Genomic DNA, 8,767 nt, shown 5'->3' with positions numbered 1-8,767 from the left:
GCACCACTGCAGCCGCAATTCGCAGGAACAGACATCGAGGGATCCTCGCTATACAGTGGACTTGCTGGCAAAAAAAACACAAGTGACTAGCACTTCCTGTCTTGAAATGTAACAATAAAATATGGCCTTTATTAAAATAATTCTTCATTTAAATTTTCTTAGGATTTCAAGGTTAAGTATCTTAAAAGTATTTTCTATTTGGCAGTGTAGTCCTTAGCTAAAATTAAAAACTTTTGGATTGAGTTTACTGAAAAATAGAAAACATCTAGAGTGCTTTTAAACTCCAATGAAAAATGTATTTTCTATATAATTTAATTTATATTAATCTTAAGAAATTACTATTTATTTTACTTCATTGTATTTGTTCTTATATTACAATATTTGACTCCTACTCTGACTCCTTTTAATGAGATTTATCATATATCTTCTTTTTTGATTTAAAAAAATGGAACTTCCTTTTGGCCCAAAATAGTCTTCTTTTGAGCCATAAATCGAACTTCATTGCCGTCGATATGAGTCCATTTGCCTTGAAATGGTCAATGATTTTTGCATCTTTTGGTTTTTGCCAAAAATTATTTATAAAGAAAACAAAATGCGAGAAAAGACAAAAGAAAAATGCAGAAATCTACTTTTGGTCGCCACGTTTTGCACTTTGCATAAATTGTGTGAAGTTGTGGCTCAAAAACCAAAATAAATGCGAACCGAATTCGAATTCGCTTGCCAGAGTACTCCTCGTATCCTGGACGGCCCATAATCGTGTCCTTGTACAACAAAAGCAATTGCTACTGTTCGCCGCATCGTGGGCCACATCATGTGGCATATATCATGTCGTTGAGTCGAGGCGTATTGGCCGTAGACATGGCCATTGCCACGCCCCAACGCCCTCGAAAAATCTCCCGAATCTGCGCCTGCGCACCACCGACCGTCTCGCAGCAGAAATTTGCATAAAATTATGCAAAATCATGCAATGCGCTTAGTGTTTGTTGTCTGTCTGTGGGCCCGAGTGCGCTTCGTTTTATGAATGGAATCGCTTGCAGATGAGGCTGAGATGGTGATGTGGCTGTGGCTTCGGATGAAGACAAGGATGAGGATGAGGATCATCGAGCCAGTTTGCCTGCCTGCAACTTGTTGCCGCTGTTGTACATTAATGAAATTTGTTAGTATCACGACTTTTATGCCTGTTGCCTGCCAAGTCGGCTTTTGTTTCTCCAGTTGATTTTGATTTTCTTCGTAGCTGGCTTTTTGTTGGTTTCTGGTTTTTCAAAATTTGCATTACAATTCAAATATTTGCACATGTTTATGAAAGGTTTATGAAGCGATTATGCCATTTTTGGTAAGGCTTAGATTTGGTCGAGTATTTGGCAGTTATTTTGTCGTTCGGACTTTAAACAGGAAGTAATTTTTAAAAAGACATTGAAGAAGAGTTTTAAGAAACTAACATGTCTGTTAAAATGTCTCAGAAACCCTAGTTCATTGACCTCCAGCTAAGTGTGAAAATGTCAGTCCTTTTCTTGAAGGATCTCTTCTTAAACAATGACATTTTTAGAACTCCCACCAGTCCCTTTTTCCTTTCCACACTCCGTGTTTCATCTCCAATCCAATTCCAGCACAAAGGCCGTGTCAATCAAAGTTTTTGTCACAATGTCTTGGTTCGACGCATTTAATCGCGATTTTTAACATATCGATCTGGGGTTTTCGTCAGCCAGACGTCGGGGGCACTCGAGGGGCGGTCTGGGAGCAGGGTTTACCCAAACTGGGTAAGCATTTAGCCAAACGATGATGCGTATCGGGATAGCGCTCTGGGATCTGGGATGTGCCCGATCTGGGATGTGTCTTTGGGGTGTTCCGTCAGCGGGCGAAACTGTTTTTGGTTTAAATGCTGACTTTTTCGGGGCTTATCGCATTACAAAATGAAATAAGACAGATGAAGGAAAAACAGCAACTGCGCATATCTCGGCTACGATCATACCCACACAATGCGTGGAGTTTTCGGGATTGGGTCTGGGTCTGGGATTCGAGATTGGGTTTCGGTTTCTATCTCCACTCGGGAGTCTGTTTGATGTAATTTATGACAATTTATGCAGCGTTAATGTCGCTGGTCGCCTCGCTGATCGATGTCTGTCACTTCGATCGCGTTCTACGGATGCTGGCTGCTTATATAAACTGCCAGACCAGACCCAAGATTTTTATCGTGAGTCTCCACCCCAACCCTAGAGGTGTCCCCCCCTCGCGGCCAGTCAGTCTGTCTGTCTTTGGGGATCTCCACTGTATTTGGCACCGCCAGCCCCGGGTCCGAGTTATGTTTATCAACAGCGGCTGTTGCATTTATAATTGATCTCCGATCGCCCGATTTGCATGAGCTGCTGCGAACCAAAAGAGGCCAATCGATCGCATGTTTTATGGATGTCAAATACAATTGCTACAATATTCTAAGTGGTTCGCCCCGAGTTGCGCAAGTCCCTTTTTCTCCGTCCATATAAAATATGTACATTCTACAAATAAAATTGTTTATACCCGTGTCCCCAGAAAAAACTGTCCGTCAAGCCCAAAATGTAAAAAAAAAAAATATTTAAAAAACAGCCAATGCCAAAATGAAAATCAAGTTGCTGCCGCGGTGGGAGAAGCCTTTTTCGATCATGGTACCGAATCGGGAATGCCCTTGGTTTGTTTTTGTGATCTTGCATTTAAAGATTCATTGAATATTTGGTCCGTTTTTAAAAACTTTAAACCCGTGGCAGGTAGTCTAGGAATTAATCCAAACTGAAGACTTCTATTTCCGTTTATATTTTACTGAATCATGGAGGAGTATCTTAAAATTCTTTCCTGAAGTTATGGTTATTTTGCACTACTTTTCACCCTAAGATATATATTAAAATTCTTCGAAAACTAATCACAATGCTGGGTCGTAATATCAAGGGTATTTAGCAAAAAATTTTTATTGCTGGCATATATAATTTATGCACTGAACGTTTTGGTTGGCAGCTCAAATAAGGGCATGTCTGGCCAGTGGCCATCGGCAGCAAAACGGCGACAACAGCAACAGCAGCAGCAATCGCGGCAGCGGCAACTGCAACAGCAGCAACCAGGACATGCTTGCCATGCATGCAGCAATGCGGCAGCTCTTGGCCTTCAATTAAACAGCAACAACAGCAACCATATAAAATACAATAAATAACTGCCCGGTCCGGAGCAAATGAAGAGATATAAACCAAGACCAGCCCCCCGCGGCCTCCCACTTGGCTTAAATGCACTTAAAACAAATGTATTTAATAATAAATAATCTAATATGTAGACTAATATTAGTTTCCAAACCTCAAAAAACGAAAGTTAGGGTTGCTTTTATTTTTCTTAGCTTTGAAGTATCCCCCTTTTTTAGAGTCCCTTTTTTCAGTATCCCCCTTGTTTTTTAGAGTGCATGGCCCTGCTGCATACGCAAAACGCATATGAGAAGGCCAAATGAAAATAAAAGACAGGCCAAGAAAAGAATGAAAACCGTGGCCAGAAAACGCCCCAAAACGTACAATCACAGCCTTCCAAAGCCGTTGTTGCTGCGTTTTCGCACGCACCGCAAAAAATGGGGGCTGCGGCGAAAGGGGCGGCCTGCCACGGGGCTGGGCGGTGGGCGTGGCGGCAAGGGCGAGGGCGAGGGCAGCACAGGCGTTCGCAACGATCCGCGATCGCTGGTGAAAAATTCCGTTTGTGACAATGATAAAATAGTTTAACCTCGGCAAGAATCGCGTTTTGAATTTGAAATGCGATTTTTGTGGTTGCGTTTTATTTTTTGACTACGTTTTTGGTGTTTCGTTTCAAAAATTTATATGTCGCTGACAATTGACGGACTGCCGTGCTTCGGGCTACTGTTGTCTTTCTGGTTGGTCCCAGAAAGGGAGGAGGCTTCTGAAAGCGGAGGCGGCTAAGGAATTGGTTGGGTGTTGCTGCCCCTCGGCATTATTTGGTGACAGTTCTGGTGACGATGCCACATCGTCATTGCTAAGGTTTTCTCGCTTCTTGTTTATTTTTGGGTCGTCTGTGGGGGCGATGCGATGTCCGTGGGCTGAAGCATGTCCAGAATTTTGGTTGAGTTTTGTGTACAGAGGTTTTCCAGAAAACTAGATAAGTGTTCAAGAAGGAAAAAATTAGTTGTAATTTAGTAGTTTTCCGTCCTTTAATAACAAGTAAATAAAAAAATAAATATAAAAATGTATTGTAAAAAACAAAATTCTGCCGCAGAATTGAGGAATTCTCATTGTTTCTTCAGAGTAAGAATTTGTAAACCTATTTGAAATATGTACCAATTTTTTTTTTTTTAGGAAGTGTTGTTTAAATCTAAAAACAATTGCTTACGAATTAAAAAAAGAAAATTTATGCAAGTATATTAAGAAAAAATTCAAACTTTTGGCAATATAGTTTGTAACCTACTTTTTTTACTTTCTTTTTTTTTTTAAATCTAATCCTGACTATAAAATTTAAAATACTTTGAACTTTTAAAACTCGCATTTAGCTAAGTTGTCCAACAAAATAGTGAACGTTGTGCAAATAAATAAATTGTAATGTAAATAAATTTTAAAATGTATAATCTGGAAAAACTGTAAAACAAAATGAAACAAATGGTACATTCTGGAGGATTCTTATATGTTTGCATCTGAATAGCCCCCATAGATGGCATGACATACGTGCTTTTATCGTCTGGATTGTATATCTGGCCGGTGTGTGAATCCCAGATTACCGCCACAAGACCAGTAGCCCTAAGCCCAGTCGCAGTTGTAGAGGCAGAAACGCTGAAAACAAGTAGCTCATCGTAAGCTGCAAACATATTTTGACTACGAAATCAGAATGGCTATGGGGACAATGCAAACGTCACGGCGACAATATAAATAAAATAATTGCCGACATAAATAAATTCAAAAATCTTGTAGACAGCTTTTTTATTCACTTATTTCTTTGTGTTTTGGTCTTTTGAGTTGTGCGTGGAACAGTTTGTTATTTTTTCATATAAATTGTCTCTTTTTTGTGTCTCCATGACGGGCTGTGGCTGCCTTGGCATTATGTGCGCAAATTTTTAATGACATTTTGCATGCTCATGTCGCGACTGCGACGGAACCGAAATGCAGGCAGCTCTCCTAGGCTTTCATTGTCGCCGATGCTGAATCGAAAACGAAAGACTTAAGACACGAACTTGCCACGCAGTCAGGGTGAGCTGCATTTTTTTTTTGCACAATGTGTATTTTTTTCGGTTGAGTGTGGTGTGTTGTACGCGTGTTTCGGGACAAATTCTATTTTTATAAACAATTTAAATTCAGGCAATTGTCAGGGTGTGTTCGAAGCTCGACGACAGCAACAGCAACAGCAACAGCAACAAGAAAATTGTGTCTGCATTTTTCGCGCCTGCTCTTGTGGCAAATTGACAACAATTGCTGTTATTAGCCAACTACTCGCAGTACGGAGAGCTCTGATTTATGCAGCTGGAATGTCTGTCAAGGGCGTGGACACTCGCTATAGCCGTTGTGGCGAGTAAGACACGAAATACTTCCTCTTTTTAATTGACTTCTAAGCGAGAGACGCCCTTTTACGAAAGCTTTTCAGGATCTTCTTTACCCTCATGAATATTAATCGGTGGCAGGGTAGCTGAGATAATACTCGCAACGTTTGCACATCATTCACACATTAGGTTGGGGATTAACATCTGGGATGAGGAGTTCTGGGATAGTGGCTTCGATCCTCAATTTGTTGACTTAGCCGCCGTCTTGCCCCAACTTCCCCATAATTCCCCGATCTACGCCTAATCAGGGAATCAGCGTCAAATGTTGTGAGCTTGATAGCCGTCGTAAAATTTGGACGTAAATAGGGAATAGAATAGCACCTTGTGGAGGAAGCCCCTGGCCACTTTAATGGCAATCGTAAAATGGCAACAAGCCCTGGTCCAAATTAATGACTGTGTGTGGGTTATTGTCATGGAAAAGGGCTATCCAAAGGAAGTAATGAATCAATTAAACAGGCAGCATCAGTGAAACGCCATTAAAGTCTAGGAAGAAAACTCTCCCAAATGTGATTATCGCGGGATGAGAGTTCCTTCAACCTGCTCTACGTATAGTTTCTTTAGGCGTACGATAGTGGCTGCCCAAAAGTAATTCCCCCATGATTCGCTGAGCACTCGAAATTGCCTTCGTTATATGCGCCAATTAGACAATAACTAATGAATTTATTGTGTGAGTCGTGGATGTCGGCAAATACTCGTATCTGTGTGCGGCTTACATAGAGTAGATTATAATTGCATGTCAGCTAGCCAGGCTGATGAGTTTTCTCACCATGTCTGGGACTGCTGCTCCTCCCCCTCCCACACTGGCATGTATCTGGGCAATTAAATATCTCTTTTTGCGAGCCAACTTATTTTTTAGCTGATTACTATATTTATCCGGGTAGCCGGGCATTACAAGAAGCCGAACAAATTAAAAGGAATGCAAAATATTTATTGTTTATGATCGTTTACCATAAATCGAACAGAAAAGAAAAAAAGAGCCGACCATAAATATTTGTCGATATGATTGAGTGTTGACAGCCGACAAATTGCCAAAAAAAAGCGGCAAGGAAAAATATATTGTTATTATTGACTTGACCAATTAGCAAGCCCCGAGCTTGGAAATTTTTACTATGATACCCCACCCGACACAGCCCTCAGCCCCTCTGTGTGTATATTTCTCCCAGATGGGGTTTCGGCCTGGTACTGTTGGTTTTGTGTTCTTGTAGTTGGGTTCGAGCATGAGCGTGAGCGGGTTTTCTAATTCGCCCCCAAAAAACCGACGCAATTTTTTAGTGGCTTTGTTTTTGGTTTTTCTCCTGTCCGATCCAATCACGTGCAGTGCTCGACAATAGATTCTCTGTCGTTAAACCTGTGAGCAGTTAACGATATTTTGTTTTCTGTCCCTCCCGCCTTAGCTGCAGGTGCAAACTGTACTCTAAGCCATGTTAATATGGCCGCCATGCCGGGGAGTTGGCTCTGATTGTGGCCACTGTGATTGTTTTGGCTTTTTTGTTGTAACCACGAGTGCGACGAAGAGCAATAAAAACAAAGCGAACGCCAAATGGCCAGCAGCATTATACAATGTGTTTGTACAGTCAAATCGGAAATAATGGGCCTCAATTAATGATTCGAATATATTTCATTTAAGTGCTAAGTTCAAAGACTTGTATTTATTTTATTTATATTAATTATAACAAATTTATTGAAATAAAGCTGGGAAACAAATGTGTCGAATGTTTGAAAACTTGTTTAAAAGCCTTGCTGACAGAAGGTTTGCACAAAAGGTATTAAATGTTAAATGTTTAAATATGTTTTTATATTTATTGCCGTTATTTGAAACTGGTATTAATTCTACAAAGTTTTAATATCAATTTTTTTATTCATTATACAAAAATGTTTACACCTTTCCTGCTTTTAAATTGCACTTGAAATAATGACTGCTTGTTTTCGATACAATATGATATGTAATCTATCTTACAGTTCCACCTTCAAGAGTTTTCACTGTATTTATGGGAAAAGCACCAAAAGACACCACACACACACTATTGCAGAGTGGGGAGGCAGTCAGTGAACTCATATGGCCGCCGCACGAATAACGTTTCGTGACAACCGCCAACAACAATTGAAGGTTGAAGTTACACAGCTAGTGCGTGTGTGCCTTAGTGTGTGTGTGGCAGTTGGGTGTGTGTGCGTGCAACGCCATTCGGCCGTACCACAAAATTATATATATATTTATACACATAAAAATGAAACAGAGGCCACGCAGCAATCGCAATTGGCCCCATCCAACCGCCATCCATCCATCCGTTCACCCACTCCACCCACAAGTCAGCCTGCATTGTGGTTTTGTTTTTGCTGCCACAGCTGGTGCAACTAGCTTTAGGTGTACGCCTGATTATTAACATTATTAAGGGGCAGCCGTGGGTAAGTGGGGTGGGGACTTAATTTTCAATGCCTTCGTTTTGATTGAGGAAATCGGTTGTCGCATTGAAAATTCAGTGAAATTTTCGAATTGGTTAAGGCCAAATGGACGTCATTTGTATGCGGGTAGTGCGGTTTTACTCTGTGGTCTCATATATTTACTCTTTAATTGAGGCGAGAAAGGGGTTAAGAGCTTGAGGATTGACAGGTTCTTGGTTAAGGTTCTGAAAAGTAATATTCAATTATGACTTTGGATAGAAAGTTTTCACAAGTATTTGTATCTAGAGAATCAGCAATCGTGACATTTCGGTTCTCTAATAAACCGAATTGTTAAATGGCCCATCTATACATTTTGTATATTAATTATCTTATATTCTCAGTTCGAATTTCTCACCTGAATGCCAAATATTTAAATGAAAACAAAAGACTTAGGCAACGAACTTGTTGTCGATAGAGAGGTTTTTGATGTTTCTGCTTAAGCCGCATATTTAGAGCAGCAGTTGAGCAACGAACTTGTTGGTCATCAGGCGGATTTTGTTGATCAACTGCACTGGGGACCCTGATTAGCCAGGTGGCCCTCCGCCTCCTCTCCGGCTTCGGGGATCGAAACCAAAGGGGATCTCATCCAATTCGATCCGATCCCGCCGAGATGTCTGTCAACGCAGACGCTAAATGCGGGGGCCATAAAATTAGTTGATGCTGTTGGCTGCCGTTTTTTATGGCGTTTCTTCTACGATTTTATAACGCAGCCCCCTTTGTTTTGTTTCAAGAGCGCGTGTGTGTGTGTGCCGGTGCTGGTGCTGGTATGTCAGGTCGTTTCCTTCGACA

This window comes from Drosophila bipectinata, chromosome 3L (assembly GCF_030179905.1).
Source record: "Drosophila bipectinata strain 14024-0381.07 chromosome 3L, DbipHiC1v2, whole genome shotgun sequence".
Taxonomy (NCBI): Eukaryota; Metazoa; Arthropoda; class Insecta; order Diptera; family Drosophilidae; genus Drosophila; species Drosophila bipectinata.
Note: the sequence above shows the minus strand (reverse complement) of the source record.